Consider the following 19788-nt stretch of genomic DNA (forward strand, 5'->3'; position numbering starts at 1 on the left):
CACACACACACACACACACACAAACACACACTCTCATCCTCCATCTCTCATCCTCTCTCTGGTGTCTCGGTGAGTGCCAGGCAAGGGCGTCCCTGGAGTGACCTTGGGGGTAATGAGCTCCTGATCACGAGTCAGGAAACCCGGCATTCAACACCCTCCCCTCACCCCCGTGCAACACACACACACACACACACACACACAAAAAAAAAGAAAAAAAAAGTCTGCACAGCTATCGCATGCTCAGCCCACAAAGAGAAATAGTATTGGAGAGGCAGGGCAGCAGGGCAGAAGTGCAGATGAAAAGAGCCTAGAGAAACTATTGCTTTAAGCTCTGATATACAACTACCAGACCTCCAAAATAAAGTAAGTGGATTTCTTTTTCTGGGCTTTCTGGTGTAAAGACTTTTGCAGGGCAAGGTGTGATGTGAGCAGCCAGGCAAGTCAAAAAAAAAGAAGAAGAAGAGGAAGAAGAAGAAGAAGAAAAAAGTTTAGAGCTGAACTTTATTCTGTGCTTTGGCGGTACAGATGGTGTGAAGGCTATTTGACGCCGCTGGCGGTGCAGTTTATATGTTTTTTTTGATTTGTTTGTGTGTAATTTAGCAGTGGGAATGGGATTTCTATGATTTCCCGAACAACCCCCCGCCTCCAACCCTCCCCCATCCTCCCCCCTTCTCCATTTGTGGCCGCGTTACTTTTGAAAACCCGCAGAAAGAAAAGTTTGGGTAAAGTTGCGAAACATCTTGTGATCACAGCAATCTTTCCCATTTGTGCGTTTTACTGATATTTCGCCTTCTTGCTGAAGCACTTCTGTCGACATGGTCCTAATCGCCTCTTTGTTGTTCTTCCCATTTTTTTTCTTTTTAACGCAGATTTTGCCTCGGGGACTGTTGATAGGAGATGATAAACATTTGAAAATTATGAAAAAAAAGCTTGAAATGCTGAGAATTATAACGGCAGATGGAAAAATTGGCTTGTAGACATATTGGGTAAACAATTGGAAAGTAGTCCCCAATAATCCAGCAGCCATGGGCTACGGGGCCGCGCTGTTAAATCATTAACGGGACCGTTTCCTCAGTGATTAGACTTCAAACATCCGTATGTTTTGTTTTTAATCGCTATCAGCCAAATACGTGCGAACCCAATTAAGTCGATCGGTGCATGTATGCCGGATTGAAGTGGGCCACTTTTTCCCAGGATGTTGTAATTTGGGTCAGGCCTGACTGGAATGACAAACCCGGAGCTGCTGTATTGTATCAGCGCTATGTGATCCAGCAGACCTTCTGGTTTGCGTTGCCATGGCTTTCTCCAGCCCTGGTATAGCAACCCAAGTCAGACCAAACACTGTTCCTCTCTGTCTTATGGGCATTCCTGCTCCCGGACAAAAGCTCTCCACGGTTCATTCTCACTCAAAATGAGGTGTCCGCTTCATTTCTTTAGAATCAACACATGGTGTGGTCCTAATGAAAGAGCAGGGGGAGATTAAACATGAAGTGGAGATGAGCTTGAGAGCCCCTGCTTTGGTCCGTAGGAAGTCAGGACACAATGTGGATTAGGCTGGAGGATATCCAGCAGGGGCAGACTCATAAAACCCCTTTGCTCCTAAACAGGTCCTGGCATTTCCCTTTCAACGTTTTACACATTCTGCCCTTTTCTCTTGTTAAATGCTTGCCCCGCAAACCTCACCACGTGATCTTGCCTATATGTCAATGTGTTAAACACAAAGCCAGTTCATTTCCCTGTGTGCTTGTGTGTGTGTGTGTGTGTGCGTCCTCGCAAATGCTTTGACGAGGCTGCTCCCCGTGGAGGAGCCGGAGCAATAAGGCATAGAATTGTCCACTCCGAGAAGTCCGCTCCGGGGGGGAGGAAAGTGCCGTGAATGGAGCCAATTCTCGTCTATAGGGCACAAGTAAGTGAGAGACAGAGACAGAGAGAGAGAGAGAGAGGGTAGGGGGGCTGAGGACATACACAAAGATTCTCACATTGAGTGGCTGGTTTATTTTTGTGGGGTGCGCGCTGACCCCTCACATGTGGGGATGAACAGAATGAGCCTTGATGGGGTCCAGAGGGCCTCCGCAGAAAGGGAGGAAATAATAAAAGAAAGGGATAGAAGAAAGGAGGTGGGGAAGGGGGAGCCAGGAGAGAGGCCTGTCAAGGAACCCGTCCTGCGAGCGTCCCGTTTTAGACGGTGGCGCGGCGGCGAGGAGCTGCAGTCAAGCGGAGCTGGGAAAGGTTAAAGGATAATTCACGGGTCTTGCAACTTTTATTTTTATAGTTCTGTGGGAAAAAGGGTTCAAAGAGGAACCAGGAGAAACAGTCGCTGCAGGTTTATGTGTGCACGTCCTCGCACAAACTCAGAAAAAGATATCATGCAGCATGATACTGCGTTGGTGCTGTTCGTACCAAATGCATATCAACTAGAACCCCACATAGAGAGCATGTTTGCTCCCTGTTGATTGTCATTATTTCTTTATTTTATTTTATGCACCTCTCCTGGTTGAATCCACTGCTCGTCATTCCCTTTTCTGGTTCGGGCCAACCTTTGAACCAGTAAAAATCCGACTGACGCAGAGCCTCAGCGCAGAGGTACGACCTGCTGTTGGCGTGTTGTGTGACTCCCCGGCCTCCGCACTGGCTAAATAATACCACAAGCCTTCACTTTTTCCAAGACAGAGCGGCACATGAACGGACGCCAACAGAGAACCATGAACGGGCCTTTGTGGTTTTGTAGATGCGTCCAGCTCCAAAACAGGAAAACCAGATCCTACAGTTCCCATAATGCAAGAGTAGCCTGTCCTAATAGAATAGAATAGAATGTTATTGTACAGGTACAACAAAATTAAGGTGGCCCAAGGTCCGCCTTTGGTACAGTAGAAGTACAGGAATAGAAAAAATATGTACAAAAAATAATATGCTAACACAGGGGTCTTCAACCCCTTTTTCAGGCTAAGGATCAGGAAACTGATCAAGTAGAGACCCTCAACTGTTCTAAACTAAATTCCGCCTAGTGCAAATTATCAATATACATTTATAAAATATACAATTGGAGGAAAATCTTCAACATTTCCAACCCTCTATCATGTTTGAGGGATTCTTACCATCTTCAACGCCTCCAGTTCCAGTTTATTGTTCTTGTTCCTTGCACTGATTTCTAGGGTTTCTGCTTTCACCACAGTCCCTTCAGGAGACAGAAAACTCTTCGCTCTTCACGTTCCCCCAGCACGTCATGAAAACCTCTCCCACTGTTTCATTAAGCCGTGACGATGAACGGCGGCCGCGGGGGGTGAACCGGCCCTGGAGGCTGCTGGGTTAATAGTCACGTGCGGAAACGCAGACGTCTGGCGTGGGGCTATCTCTTTACGGTGAGAAAATCAAAGCAGCCTGAGCTTGCGTGGTGTTGGTCCTCATTGTCCGAGGGAGCCCACTGAAAGGGCTGCCAACGCCGTTTGTGGAGGAAGTTTGTGAGTATTGAGGCACACTGTGAATCCCTCATTGGCCTTTTGGTCAAATTTCTGCGCACATGTTGCTTTTTAGCCATAAAAAGGTGTTAATTCATTTCCTTCCTTTAAAAACTGCACAGACTTTTCCGCTTTTCCAGTGGAAAATCAAATATCTAGCTGTGGCCGGCGTCTCTCTCTGCGCCCTGCTGTTGGCTTGATCTGGCGTTTGATCCTCGCAGAGCTAATGATAACCTGAGGCTTTCCACTGTAATCAGCCGCCTCATTAGTGTCCCACTCAGACACAGAGCCACCCACACACACTCAACACGCACGACCAGGGGCAAACCCTCCCCAGACCTGCCACGAGGCCAAAGGTCACGTGGATGCATTCACAAGTTCTGCACCTGCTGAAAAAGCAATGCAACACTTAATTGGATGCCGATCTGTTGCACATTAAAATTTAAACGAGCGTTCTTCAATTTTCCACCCATTTCCAACAAACCCTTCGTTCAATTATCCTGTCTGCCGTTCCAGACACCCGTCACGCTGCACTTTTCTTTCCCTTTCCCTCATCTAATTCACATTGTTCTTGTGCAGAGTTTTCAGACCTAGTTATGCTCGCTCTCCATTAATGGCGGCGATGAAGCAGACTTCGGCAAACACGAAATTTGCAGTCGCCGTGCGCCGCACAGATCCTTGGCTGATTTTGCACAAAAACGGATGAAAATTAATTGCTCCTGGGGAAGCCGAGAGAGAGAGAGGAGATGCAATCCGAACCCGCATCAATTAGCCGACTGGAGGCTTGTGCAACAAGCTGTAAACACACCGTTTACACGTAATCACGGCATAAAGTTGATACGGCAAACCGACGGCTTATCAAGCATTCACCGAGCGCGACTGGTATTCATTTCGAGTCGTGTTTTTTGTTTACCTGACGGAGTCCAATCTTCGCTCCGGAGGGAAATATCCGACTCTTTTGGTTGCAAAGCGTTAGACGGTGCCAGTCAGGTAGTGTGCGATTGAAAACAGTTCTTAGTTAGTCCTGAAAATAAGCCGAATAAGAGCAATGAGGGTGTAAAAATCCAAGAAATGAGCTCGGAAAGATGCATGAAAACTGTGTAGGGTTAAGAAAAAATTTAGTAAACGCGTGACCTCTCTCGCATAATCGTCATTTGATCTCTTTTTAACATATGAAATATGAATTAAAACATAATATTTAAGCTAAAACCTGGGAAATGTGCACCGTTTGAACAGTCCCTTCAGAAGATGGAGACTTATAATTCGGGGAATACTGGTCCTGAGAGTTCTTCCCCCTAGCCTTCGTTTGTGTGTGTGTGTGTGATGCGCCGGCTTCAGAGTGTGAAGCTCAGGGGAATGGGTAGTGTTTGTATTCCTCTAATGAACTGAGGGATGATCTTGTCTCTCTCATCACGCAGAAAAAAAAAAAAGCTCGAAAACTCGGACGGGCGAAGTGGATAGACGCATAAACAGAGCTACTTTAGCACAAACAAGAGCAAAACGGAAGGCATCTGGGGATTAGCATTAGCATGAATCCGGTGACAGCTACTTCTAGAAATTTGTCGTTTTTAGATAATGAACATCTGGTCATTTTCCCTGTGAATCTGTCGCCTTCTTTTTTCTTTCTTTCTTTAATAGGATGCGCAGCAGAAATAAAACCATGTCTCAGTATCGACTCTGAAGGACTTTTCTCCAATGCAGAGCCTTGCTAAATGGTTGAGGAGTGAAACGTGCTAGACTATTAAATAACATGCAGCCAATACACAGCCGGAACGATGGCTGTAATCTATTGTCTCAATCAATGCAATCTAATTTTACTTAGGGCTGGAATGGATCCGACCTGGCCAATAGAGTTCTTAGTGATATTATAATCATTTCTGTGGAGTGAATTTGATTTTTGCTGAAAGGTAAAAGGAAGAAACTGTTGAAAAAAGAAAAAAAGTATTCAGAGTTGCAGGGATTTGTTGTGATGTGGCCACTGGTGTCGAATGGAAAGCTAAATTGATCGCGAGCATGGCGGCGCACGGCCCGCCACTTAGCGTCTCCATTCCTGCCCCGCCGCTAATTGGATTGCTAATGGCCAAATTTGCACGGGGGTGAGAAAAGTCTCTGATCAGAACCGTTTGCATTGTTTATCAATCGTGGTTTTGGGCTTGGCGGTTGCATGAAGAGACAGATTCTCGTCAGCAGAATTGAGGAAAAAAACGCTCCTCTTGCAGAATGTTTCCCCCCATCAGGCCCTAGCTGTGGTTACTAGGCTACTCGAAGGGGTAAATCTTCCATATTTAATACCAAAATAATTTTAAACAGTTTACACAGCCTCCTCATGCCAAAGGGGGCGTCTAATCCTTGGTTAAATCTCAGCAGGTTTTAATCAGAGGCCCAGTGGAGCATTTCTGCAGCTATGGGATGTCTTCTGATTCCTCCCGCAGGGCTGCGAATTACGAAAGAAGTACGATTCGAAAAGCTAAACGCCGATGACGTACTGGGGGAGAGGATTAGATGGGCCCACTCTCTAGGTTACAATCGCAAATTATGTCTTCATATCCACCCACTAATAAGTGATTAGAAACCGTGATCAGAAAGGGTGGAGGTGTTTTCACTTGCCCCAAGTAAAATGTGTGTCACATGTGCTCAGTTACGCAATTTAAAAGTTTCAAACACATGGAGGCAAAAGGAGTGAGAGAAGAGTCAAGTGGGAGGGAATCAAGAAAGAGAATCATTAGTCATATCCATTAGTATTCCATCCGTGACTTGTGCTGTGAGACAGCCGGTCTGTCCAAACAAACAACCGGCAGAAGGGGGGGATGCCTCATTATAACTTCCCCCCTTTTTTCTCACCCGGAGTTCACATTCCATCCGACCATAAACACCAGGCCGCGGCTGCGACCTTGCCCTCCGTCCCGGCAGGAGTTTAGAGATGTTAGCGGGGTTAGTGGAGAAACAGTCCGCATGCTGTTCAAAACACGACGATGACAGTGCAGTACACGGCGGCATCCTGGGAGAAGGAGACAAAAACACGGCGTGAATCCGTATCGTTTAGTCCTTGGAGCGTTTCAGACTTACGCCCTCTTCAGCCTCGGAGTCATTGTCTGGTGGAAAGGGGGCGTCCTTCTCACCCTTGAGACACTTTCCGCTCCTATCACACAGAACCCGTTGCTCCCAGAAGGACTAACTAGGAGGCAGCTTGGATGTAAACGCTTTTCTAATGAATGAAAGAGGATCTGAAGGAATCTTTGCAGAGGCCGTGTCTCAGAGATCCGCACACAAAAATGTAAATCAGCCACCCTCTACCTTTGGGTTTGAGCTGCACATGTTCTGCACACTCACCACTCCAGCTGCTTTCATTTTGGCTATGCAGCGAGGTCAAAATGGATGCAAAACTGGAAATGCACCATGAGATATCAAATAAAAGCTAGTGGAGTAGTACTTCAGTGAACCATAAGATTTGGTTTATTCTCCTACAGCAGATACGTGCAGAGCCTACGCTGTTGCCCAGTTACTTTTACTGGAACCAGTGCAACAAAGAGATAAGACGCATGAGTAGGTGGTGGAAGACGAAGAGAGACGTGGTTGAGGAAGATGGATTGCGGACCAGTTGTTTGTGGTACTTGCATTTCTGCAGAGGTGCACGTGAAGCTATGGCGTAGATCCAACTCGGATCCACCAGTCGGGCTTACCGAGTACCTGAATTTCCTTTCTTTCGGCTCAGCACACCTTGAGAAGTTCAAGTATGTGCCCTTTATAGTGGCCTTAGGATAATGAGAAAATCAGAGGTCCCGTCTTAATTTGAATGTCCAGTCTCCCTGTCCACCATTGCTTTGCTATACAGCATGGTTGGAGGGTGTAGTCGAACCAAGCAGATGTCAAAGCAGTGACGAGGACATGAACGCTCACGAGCTAAGCTAGAAGCAATGCTGTTGGAAGTTGAATAGAGGGTCTCCTGCTGTTCCTGGTGTCTGGGTGCTTTAATCCATGCCTTAGCTTACACTAATTCTAATTTATTTCATGATGAATTCGTACAAACTCTTTACCTCTGTTGCCATGCTTGGACTCAAGGATTTGATGTCCAACACCTAACTACACTAAATAAGGTAATTACGTCTATTTCCTAGAACATAAAATGTTCTTGCCTGGTGGGAGACGACCAGCTCTGCACTCGAGTCACTGATTTGACCTCTTCACACAAGGTGAAGCCACCTTGACTGCAGCGGCTTGTTTGACATACACACACATGCACACACACACACACACTCTTTTCAGAGTACATACATGAGGTCCCGGCGTCTCCTCTGACTCTTCTAATGCTCTGTGGCAAGTTGAAAGGTTATGTTCAATGCTCTGGGCCGTGACAGCGGGCAAAAGCCATCCTCCGCCCCCCTTCCAACCTTTAACCCTACATCCACCCCACAGCTGAGCGCAGCCAGTGTCACAGAAGGACCGCTGGCATTTGCACAGCAGCTCGGAGTTGTTGTTGTGTTCCTTCCCCTCCCCTTGGTTTTTAAATGGGAATCCGTCCATGCAGCAATATGACTCGCTCCCTTATTTAGTTGCAAATCGCATTGCGTACAGCATCGCCGCGTTTATGGTTTGGTAAATAAAGCCGGGGCGAGCGGTGTTTTGTGCAGATGAATGCAGACAATGACGGCAGCCGGCACGCAGAAAATCTGGTGGGTTTCTGATGGATGGAAATGGCTGGCTGCTGAGGCAGGGCGGTGGAATAGGATGGATCGGAGAGGCACAGGGCTCCGGCGACAACACTGCTTTGTATGTGTGTGCGGAAAGGCTAAATGAGTTGTGTTGGAAAATGGGCTTTATTTAAGGAGAGGGAAAAAGAGAAAGAAGTGAAAACAGTGTTCCGCATTATCATACGGTGTCTACCTTTACACTGAGTGGCTGATCATTCAACTAGCAGCTTATTGGAATATTGGATTGTTCAATGTCCTATTACACAACTCTGCAGGAATCAACGCCGCAAATGAACCGGCAACCGAGGGTGTTCCGTCACGCGGCACACCAAACAAATAAGAGGCCGATTCATGGAAACCTCTTCCTTCGTTGACATCCATCGGCCCGAAACCATCAGCGGAATGGCAGACAAACAGGCAGCGGCCGATTGTTATTGTGGAATAAATTAGACGGTGCAGACGCTTGCGTATTGAATTCCCATCAGCCACCCCCCCCCACGGCCTGACGTCAGAGGACCTCAGGCAGTGGATCTCGGTCCGCTTAAAACTCTCTTGCAAACACAGACAAGCCTGGATGCCTCGTACATACAAATCAGTTATCCCATCCAAGTCGAGACTGCCACATGTAAGTCATTCGGATCTTGCTTTAAGATGTCTGAGATTTCTTGCGGTGCTTGCTATTTTTCTCGAGTGATAAAGACCTACATAGTGCGTCATCAGGTCAGCGGTTTGCTTACAAGGCCAGACTCGGGGAAGAATTGCATTTCCCCGTACTCCAGATTCTCCAGACTCTAGATTATAGACTTTATCTTTTGTCCAGGAAACTTTACACTCTGTGAGACAGTGCTAGATGAGGGCAATGCTCAATGTTAGCCTCCCGATTCGATCCCCTCGTGCCAAATGGCCACAAAGACAATAAAAGTGAAGGATTTGCTTCAGCCAGAAGTCATGTCCTTGACCGATCAGGGATGTCCAATCTTCCTCTGTCCACCATTCTTATAAATAACATCCCCTCCGCTCTCTGCTTCTCCGATGGCTGGAAATAAGACTGTCACAGAGTCCCGGAGCGTGGTGCGTCGTAAGCTACGTTTGATTCATTGAGGGGTCGAGAGGAGTCCGGCAGAGCAGGGTCTGAGTGACACTATCATTGGGAACTGGAGTAAACAAGTTAAGAATAGCAGGCTTTCTGCCGGCGTGGAAGGTTTCTCAAAGACGAGGCCGCGTCTCTTCACATTCGGCACAAAGAAACTGAATTAACCGCAAACTGCAGAACAGCAACATCACGGGTTGAATGCACGAAATAATAGAATACTTGTAGTTTCATCCATCTCGCTCATGCCTTCCGTCACACCTCTGCTTTTCATTAAGACTCTTTTGTTAATGCATTGAAAGTCGGATGATATCTCTTTCTTTATGCTTCATGGAAAACAGCAACAACCAAAAAAAAAAATCCCTACATTTATTAATCGTTGGTGCAAAAAAAAAAAAAAGAGGACAAACAAAGATGAAAGAAAAACTATTAAAAGTTTTAAGCTTCACACAGACATGAAGTTCAGTTTAAAGCCGTAGCATGTGCGCGGCAGAACAAGGTGCAAACGCAACGCTGTAAATGTCACGATGTAAATAGCCACGTTATTTTTAGCTCTGTTTTTGTTCTCCACCCGGGCCCTGGGGGAAAGTGATGATCAGCGGCGCGTTGCTAACTTTTTTGATAACAGGTTGTCACCAGGCGGAATTAGTGTAGTGATTTTAATTTATAACCCGTTGAGTTGAATTGTGGGGCTAAAAACCAAAACAAAGCACTTAAAGAGGCTAAAAACGTTTTTTTGTTTCTTTGTTTATCTTTGGAACTTCAGGCCAAATGCAGTGAGAGACCCCCTTCACATAATATGTCTCTAAACCCAACTATTGGTTTAGAGAAAGATAATTTAGTTCCATGTTTTATGGTTCTGTGATGAAATCCAACAACATTGGGCCAATATTTATGATAATCTACGAGAGATATCAAAGATACAAATCCCATTTAACTCTAGACCATTTGTTTCGGGGTGACCATTCAGGCTCTGACAGAACAGGATAAACATATCAGAAGCATTGTCCAAACCAGAGTAGGATGTGGAGATGGCACGAGTTGCAGCATTTGAAAAAATGTCACATAAACACTTGGGTAGATTGAACGTATACGAACCAAAGTGAGGCAAATACTTTATAATTTCTTATACGCTGCAGAGACGACGTTGACTGATCCAAGCTTGAGGAAAACAAAGATTAAGTGAAGCAAAGGTGTCATGTCTCATATGTAAGCCTGTTTTGACACCGCACTTTCTAAAAGACAGAGATTTGACATGTTTGAGAGGCTCCCGCAGTCGGTGGGTATTTCGTGCTTTTTTCCGGCGAATGAATTTTGATGGGCCGCCGTGGTGCGGACGTCTTTAACAGGCCCGACGAGCCTTTGTTCTTTTCCCGGTTTCTCATGTCTGATCCCCAACAGCCCACAGGGGGAAAGCTCTGTCTGCGGCTGCTGCTGCTGCTGTGAAACCTTTTCCGTTTGATCAACTTCTAACATATTTGAACAATTTAGGCAGGGATGAGCGCAGGTGATTCAAAGCCCAAAGCCCCCCCACCTCCCAAAAAAAAGAAGAGATGAGAAGGACGCAGGACCAAGGGTGGGTGGGTGACGGGGGAGTAGTGGAGAAAGTCTGATTTCTCATTTCTTCGTCTTCTCTCCATCAGTTAATGATGTTTCCATGTTTCCATACCACCGATTTCCTTTCTGATCCTATACCGAGTAAAATTCAGGCTGGTTATCGGCGTTACCGATCCAATATCGATACTTTGTGTAAATACACCATAATCCAAGTTGTATATTAAACTCTGCCTAGTGCTTCTTATAAATATATATTATTATTATCATTTTCCATTCAATGTCAAGCTATCCCTCATACCTTTACTAAAATAAATATGTTGGATTCATGTTAAAATCATAGCTTCATAAAGAATACAACACATCAGAGTACTTTATTGAAGTATATTGAGGTAGTGGCCTCATTTACTATATAGCCGAGCTAATACAACAACAGAGTACAATACAAAGTATGTGAAAATGCTGTTTCAAACACTAAGAAGAAATAAGTAAAATAATAAGATGATTAAAAGAAATTATTGTTTAACTATTAATTCTGACTATGTGCTGTCCTCCTCATCATAAATGTCTCGTATTCTGTGTTGTTTCAATAGTTTAGTTACTTTACACTGTGCTACTACATTACCTCGAATAACTGAAGTATCGCATCAATGTTTTGGTTTGACAATCGACTCACTACCATCAGCGAGGGTGATATTTTTAAATGAACCCCTAGTATGGTTGACACCTTCCATGTAAAGAAAAAAAAAGAAAATAAATAAATATAAAATCTTCCTCCTTTCCTCTGCTTTTCCTCTGGCAATAACTTATTTCACCCAGTAGAGGCCAGTGTGTAGTTGATGAGGTCATCCACTCAATAGGACAGCTACACATCACCCCTCAAAAAAAAAACAAAAAAACCTTTTCAAACACCTTCTTCACACAGAGGTTAGAGTGAAGAGAGAGGACCTCGGTTATAATTTAGTCCCAGAATCACCGCGAGGAGATCAATGGGACATCGAGCATCGGGAAACAAAGACACGCTGCCGCTGGCAACGGGGTGAGCTAAATGATAAGGCCCCCCCCACCCTGCCCCCCGCCGTCGCCATTGTTTGAGGTGGGAAAATAGAGCGGGCGCGAGTGAAAGGCCCTGTTCAATACTGCCGTGAAAGGACGCTGATGGTGGGTGTCATTAAATACAGTCGCTGCAGCAGAGGTCAGGGCCATTACAGATAGATCATGAGGGCCCTCTGCTGACAGTTAAATCAAAAGAAACCAATGTCATCATGAAAACAAACTCTCCTGCCTCGTTTTTTTTTTCTTTTTTTTTCACATTAGGAAGAAAAATAGCTGAATACGTGTGATCATGTTTCAGTAGTGGTTGAGTCATCTGAAATTAGCTGCTGTTTTTTTCCCCCCTCCCTCTTCATGTGGAGAATCGAAGCGGGACTGGAAAATTACCATCATCAGTTAGTCCTAAAATCTTAATTCAAACACCCACCTACCGCTGTAAAAGAAATGAAGTAGTGATTTAGTGATCTAAAGGGAGGTGTGAAAGTGATGAAGATAGCAGCGTGAATGTGTTAAGGCTTTTTCCGCGAGCCCACAGAAGTGAACCGCGCTTTAATTTCTGATCCCGTTCGGCTTTTACAGCCTCATTTGGCAGGTTCGAAGCTGCAGAACGAATCTAATCTGAGGGTCGAGACGAAGTTATCGAGCTTCACGTTCAATATTTTTTGAAATTTTGAGACTGTCAAGTGAAATTATTTTGCATGTGTGTGCGGGAAACTTTAATTTTAACCTCCCTTTTTTCAACAAAATGAGCTGTAAGTTCACGCTGCCATCTCATGAAAAATGCAGATTTCAGACAAAATAATCAAAAGTCAACTTCAGACTCCAGTTCTTCGGCTCCGTCTGCATATTTTTTCAGTTTCAGACGGCTGCCGCGAGGTGTTTCGGAAAAGAGTAATACAGTCTTTCAATGCCTTTCCTATATATGTATATATATATATATATATATATGAAGGAAACGCAATACAGAGAGAAGAAACGACACTCCACAAGTCACAGTCTCACAAGTGACAGATTTTGTGACTCTAACAAAAGGAAAAGGAAAAAACATTTGTAGATTCAGAGTTTTTCTAACTATGGAAAAAACGTTTTAACTGAAAAAAGGAAAGTTTTCACAATCAGAATCTTAAGACATAGGTCTTCAACAGGGGGTCCCCCTAGGGGGTCCACAGAGGTACTGCAGGGGGATCACAAAATTGTTGGTTGATCAGACATTTTACATATATATTATTTATTTATTTATTTTAATTTTCCCCACAACATGAATCCAATATAGTTTAGTTAATAATAAATGGAGGCAGGGAATCAAAATATATTTTTTGTATATTTGAATAGCTTAATATTGAAAGCAGAATGATACTAATAAGGTATATTTAGAATTTACAATGGGCTGAGTTTAATATAGAGCTACTTTAATATAGTATGGTATAGTAGGTAGGGAGTCTCTACTTAATCTCCCCATTAGTTTGACTTTCCTTAGCCAGAAAAATGTTGAAGACCCCTGTTGTAAGACATATAGAGAGACATTCCCTATGTAGCTTAGACAATAAAAGGCTGCACGGATGACGAGGAACGAATCTTCAAGTTATTCTCCTCTCTCTGCATCTCATTTTACATTTTTGTTCACACTTATTTTTGCGGGTGTGAAGCTTTTATTGTGTATACGGTCGGTGGTGTGAATCTGCAGAGAGATGGGGAAAAAAAAACATACGAGACAAGCGATTGAGTCTCATCTTGTGGGTTTAGGATGAAAAAACACAAGAAAAACAACAACAACTAAACAGCAGCAGAGCGGCACAGTTTTCCAGCGCTGCTAATATTACAAGTGTGAAGCAGCGGAGAGGATCAATGAGGCTCATTTGTTTTTACAGCAGACTTGACACTAGATTTTATAAATCTGATAACATAAGATCATCTAGACAAAAAAAAAACGGAAATTTAAATGTTAGATTGTACGGAAGCCGTAAGCGGCCATGCATTCATACATATTATTTCCTCTGTTTTCCCATGATAACAAGTTAATTTCCCCTGTTTTCTCGAGATATCGCATTATTTATGCCGTTATCTTGAGAAAACAAACTTAATCGAGCAAACATTAATGCACAAAACAAACAGCTCACCTCACAGTAGACGTATGACATTAGTCTATTATTATTACTACATTATAGGGTTAAGGACATCAGTCAACATGACGGAATTCCTTCAAATGAAATACATCAAGATAGTTTGTTTTCTTGAGAAAACAAAGGGAAAACGTAAAAAATAATATGTGAATACATGGCCGCTTAGGGCTTCCATAGATTTGCAATTCCGCAAGATGCTTTTTAAGTTTTGGGCCAAAATGAGCTACAAATATTCACAGTCAACTTATAAAAACCGTATAGAGAACATACTCCTTCAAAACTAATTATTTCACATGTTGTTTTAGTGTTTTAATTTGTCCCACCCACTTACATGGAGGGGGTGGAGCTTAAGACCTATACCGCAGCCAGCCACCAGGGGGAGCTCCACTTGCATTGGCTTCACTTTTGAGGAGCAGTTCTGCCGTCCATCTTTATACATATGCTTTATATTTTAACCGAAGAGTTTTCTGAGAGGATGAGAGTGCTCTCTGTTGATATTTGTTCCGTGCAGAGTTTTGGCAGAAAAGCATGGAAAACTTAAACAGGATCTCCCTCCAAAACAGCTGCAGAGGAGCAACATGGTTCATTCATTCTCTCTCAGCGTGCCGTCCTCCCGGGGAGCGTCGCGTTAGCGAATGTTAATCGAATGAAACTTTGGACATAGGAATCGAACGGAGGGGTTCGGGACGCGCTAATTAACGAGATACGCGCACACCTGCCGCAAAGCGTTCCCGCGCATGCGCTGCAGCCTGAAGGGCCTCTGACGAGTGTCCTTGGGAGAAAATAGTTGAAAATGACCAGCGATGATTGCCTCCTACCGAGTGGCACAGGTTAGTGATTAAAAGGCCTAAACTCGCTCGCTTGCAGTCATCCCTGAAATTGGACGGATATTGAGGTAATGCCGCGACTCAAAGTGCTGTACAGGCTGGCTCTTACTGCTATTTTAAAATCAATAGGCTTTTTTTTTTTTTTTTTTTTTTTTCTTTTCACTTATTGGGGGTGGGCTTGACTGGTTGAGGGCGTGTGATGTGCAGATGTTGAACTGTGACTATTTCTTGTGATATGCGGTGAGCATCAGCCTGGAGGGAAATTTACCACTGCTTGCCTTTGTGTGGATTTTGTAATCTGCAGTCAGGCTCTATTCAACTACAAAGGAACAGACGGACGGGGTCTGCGGTGCTTCAGCAAAACAAATCAGCCATACTGTACTTGTTCCATTCACCGCATAGGCCTTTAATATGTATTTCAAGAAGGTCTGGAGAAGCATGCATCACAGCATGAGGGCCCCGCGATGGTGCCAGTTTGGATGTGATAGGTAAATATATCTAGCTTATGCTGAATATATTCTCCCGCGTCCGTGACAGCAGCGTGACACTAATGCTCTAAACGCAACATTACTTCTCCTCAAAACGGCTGGAGGAGCTGTCAAAACTGTCCGGCACAATTTGTTGTGCTGAAGTGAACAAACGCATCGCGCGCCCACACTTTCTGAATTATTCGTCTTGGGTCGGTGTCAGACAGTCGAAAACTTCTGATCTGGCGCGTGTCTCCGTGACAGCGCCGCTTCAGCCTGAGCTGATGCCGCCGCCATTGTTTGCCGCCGCCGCCGCCGCTTCCTTGCAAGATGCAGGATGAGATCTGCGGGCAAAACGAGACCTGGACGTTTATGAATCCTTCTGCTCCTAACTCATGTACAGCACAGCACAATAGTCCACGGGTAATAGAAATGTCAAACGTAATCACATGTGTAAGTAGCAACGCGGGCAGCGATAACAGAAAACAGCATTCTGCTGCTTTGCATTCTGCAGACTCGACATTATTTTTCACGGCCCCGCTGCATAAACCTGTTAAATCAGCCAGCAGAATCTAGCCTGTACTGTGCCGTGCGCTTTTTCAGACTCCCGTGTCATAGGTTAGGAAGCGTGAGTAGAACATCTCGGCACTCGTAAATTTCCCACTGCTGACCTTGAAGCTCTATTAACCGGAGAGTGGTGGCTGAATTTAATTGATATGGATCCTCAGAGCTGAGAGGCTTCACACAGCAGAACACTTTTATTTTTCCTTTACTGACAGGCATCATCTTCACAGAAGCATTTGAACTGTGCATGTTCTCGCACTTAAATCTTACAAAATCCACACTTATTATATCAAGACTGTGCGTATGTATATATACACTGCTTTGGTGTACTTAAAGATGAAGAAATAGTCAGTGGATAAGCTTCCTGAAGAGCAGTTCTGAAGCTCAAAGTGGCGTCTGCGGATGCCGCCATCTTGGAATCACCTGGTAGCTGCCTAGTTCAGCGGTTCCCAACCTTTTATACTCAGGGCCCACTTTAAAATATTGCCGATCCACCTCTGAGCCCATAAATTAGGAGGCCATACAACACATTCTCAGAGCATTTCTTTTAGTTTTAAATTGAAGAAATGAACTGAATACAGGAGAAACACGGTGGAAGCTCCACGGTAGCTAGCGCAGCATCTATAACGTGTTGCAACACCTTCAGTATTACAGTTTTCAAGGAGCTGTCCATCAGCACCACACAGAGATCAGAAATGACAAGCAAGGGGCCGTCTCTTAACAGGCTGGTTAACGAATTAAAGCCCATTAAATCGATATTCTTACAAATAAACACAAACCCGATATAAAGATAAATTCTGCCCGGGTCTAGCTAGTTGAAACCTCAATTTAAGCAAAATCAATAACATAAAAGAAACAAAATTAAAACACTGTGGGCCGTAGCCTACATGTTGGGGAATCACTGGCTTAGTTCATTCATCTCGCTGCCACTCTCAAGAGAGGCTGAATCGATCATAAATATATGTTTTTAAGGTGACTTTGAATGTTTTCAAATAGATTATCATATTCATCTCAGTCACCTACAGGTAAAACTGTGGCTGCATAATCTCAGATGTGAGACCAAGTTGTGCCGGTATGTTCTGGTGCCAATCGAAATGACTGCAAATTGTTGCCTACGTACTCGCAGCTGGGGGAATGAACGACACTCCTCACATTCAGCTGACTGAGAATGCACAAATAACCGGTGACATTTCCACACTAATAAACACGATATGACTCTTCATCTGCTACAAAGCATTGTTTTGCTACTCTCGACAGCAGGGCGCTCGTGTGCTACGGCAGGAGTTCCTGGATTTTTGGAAACAATCCAAACAGGTTTTAGGTTTCTGGTCCATTTGTAATAAGTAGAAGGAAATCTGAGAAAATCAAACTCCAAGGGAAAAAATGAGGAGAGGAAAGTGGATCTCTAGGAGGTGGAGTGCAGAAATGTAGCAGAAAATAATTTGTAGCAGCTAAACGTATTGACAGTCTTACTGTATGCTCCTCTTAGAGTATTCGGTGTGGGGTTAATCCCAGTCTGGTAATGCTTTGTGTGAGAAGCTAGTTTTGAAGTACAGGTACCCGTAGGCTTTATCTCTCCAGCAGCAGCAGCAGCAGCAGCAGCAGCATTCATGCTCCCTCTCAGCCTCACAATGCGACGGCTTGTTGGTTGGGGGGGGGAGTGAGTGGGAAAGCTCTGTGGGGAAATGTTGTGCAGGTGGTAGCTGTAGGTTATTCAGGGATGAGCAATAACTACCATACGTGCTATATATCCAGTTTTCAGTCTACTGTCAAAAGCCAACCTGTACAAGGGAAACATGTCACTTCCTCATCATGCAAATCAAATTATATTGTGATGATTGTGCACGATTATATCCAGCAGTGCCTTCGAATGTCCAAATGTTTTGAAATCGGAGGTGCTTCAGAATGTAAGGGGCACAATACCAAATAAAATTTACTTGGATGTGTAAACCTTTTTGGTATTGCATTTGCATTTTTTTTACGTGCAAATTTTAGATCAGTTATGGAACAAATGACATATTGGGGTAGAATTTATGACTTTTTTTGGATTAGGTTAGGATTATAAAAAATGCTGTGGGGACGAAGAGATTATAACTTTGTCTGAGGTGGCTTCACAGCATTTTGAGATTTGCATGCACCAATGTTTGAATAGTAACTTTATGTATTGACAATCACATGGTTTGGTGAACTTTTATGAATGCAGGATTAAAAACAAAAAAAAAAGAAAGGAAAGTTCATACAGTAGGAACTTGTTTTTGTATGGGTGTAATGATTTTAAGGCGCTGGAGCACCACGATGGTTCAGCTTTTGATCGTGTGGTCGAAGCCATTGCATTTTGATCAAAGCCAGGGTATCATAAGAACCCCTTTTCCTGCAATGCTGCGTGTGAGTGTGTGAGCGAAATCCATCGCTGAGCTTCATTTTGATCTGAGCTCTTTTTCCTCCACATCAAATGTTCATGGTCTTTGTTGTTGTTCTACCCCGACTCAAACACAAGTCTCGTCTACTGACTATGTATAAAGATGGACAAACCCTCCAGGATATCATCCGTAGGACCGCCAACGAGTAATTTTGAAGCTCCATGTGGGCGGCACCGGGCGTCGTCATCTTGACTCTACATAACTTTAAACTTGGATATCATTTAAACTAATGACTTCTACAAACATTCACCTGTGTATAGGTGTCATGAATGGCAAACTTAACTGAAATTAACACTTTTAATATGTTTATTTGTGCTGTGAAGTTGGACATTTCCATTTGATTTGATTTGAGTTAATGTGACTCGCCAGCCTCAAGTGGCCACTCGGGGAACTGCAGTTTACTGCTTTGGTTTCATTTATCACGACCCAAAGGATATGCTATGAAACATAAAGGACACTCGGGCAAATAAGGTTTAAGAAAAAAAATCACTTTGAGATTATCACAGTGCAAACTTTGGGTGTAGCAGCATTAGTTGCTGATTTTTTCCATAACTGCAGGCCATTTAATTTTCTAAAACCAGAAATAAATCATAATCTTCTTCAAAATACGTAAATTTAAAGTGAAACTTTTATGAAATAAATAGTGAATTAGATTTACAAAGGTCGACATAAAAGTAGCTCTGAGAATATCTAAACTGGTATTTCTTGGAGAACTGCAGTAATAATAAAGAATCCCAAAATGTACATGAGCAGAGATCAAATATACCTACTAGACAAACAGTGGTGAACTTTCTTTATATATATTTAGCAGTTTCACTGTGGCATTCATGTGGGTGAGCCATGACTGACAGCCGCATCCGCTTCAACATTATGTTTCCTAATCCTGAGCCGACTAAGTCCAGTCTCACTTTCAAGAAAAATGTGATTTCTGGGGTCTTTAATAAGCGGTTGCTGGCTTTTCACTGCAAATATTCTATTCCACAGTCTGTTTACAAGCAAATATTAAACACACACAGAGATATGCATGGCAGTGTTCGAGCGTACGGACAAACAAACTATAAGTCTCTGCTAAATAAAAAGGAGCACAGAAACTGAGAGATGGAACAGAGAAAAAGGGGGAGGAGGTCTTAATCAAAAAGCAGACAAAACTGCCCACGCTGTGTGCAAAGGCTTTCTCATCCAGCATACTTTAATGAACAAGTGACTCAAGGTACTTTCAGCGGGTTCCTGAGAGGAACACACACACACAAAGATAAATGTAGCCTACTCAATTAGACAGACACCGCTAAATTGGCGCCTTTGGAGTGTCGGCTGGAGAAAGTGTCTGAGGCTGAGAGAGAGGAGAACGGGAGGTGGTGACTGTTGATGCTAACAGCGTGGGGCTCGAGGGACGGAGCTCTGTGGGCTGTCAGCGGCTGCCGGGGGATGGGGGTGGGGGGGGGTGGGGGGGACAGACTGCACAGGTCCGGCAGCCAGACAGCCAGCATCTGAAGGGAACAAGCACAGCTATTTCTAGCAATCAAAAGGCACCCAAACAGAGAGAAAAGGAA

The 19788-nt window shown here is 44.0% G+C and overlaps 1 protein-coding gene across 1 annotated transcript in view; it reads left to right on the forward strand.

The window, feature by feature from the left end:
- The first annotated feature begins 205 nt into the window (after nucleotides 1-205).
- The window catches only part of ptn (pleiotrophin), a 44456-nt gene continuing 24873 nt past the window's right edge, over nucleotides 206-19788 (forward strand). Inside the window, exon 1 of the mRNA XM_047575551.1 lies at nucleotides 206-363. The gene's annotated coding sequence lies outside the window, so the exon portion shown is untranslated. The remainder of the gene's footprint in view (nucleotides 364-19788) is intronic.

The sequence above is a fragment of the Mugil cephalus genome, chromosome 22 (genome assembly GCF_022458985.1).
Source record: "Mugil cephalus isolate CIBA_MC_2020 chromosome 22, CIBA_Mcephalus_1.1, whole genome shotgun sequence".
Lineage (NCBI taxonomy): Eukaryota > Metazoa > Chordata > Actinopteri > Mugiliformes > Mugilidae > Mugil > Mugil cephalus.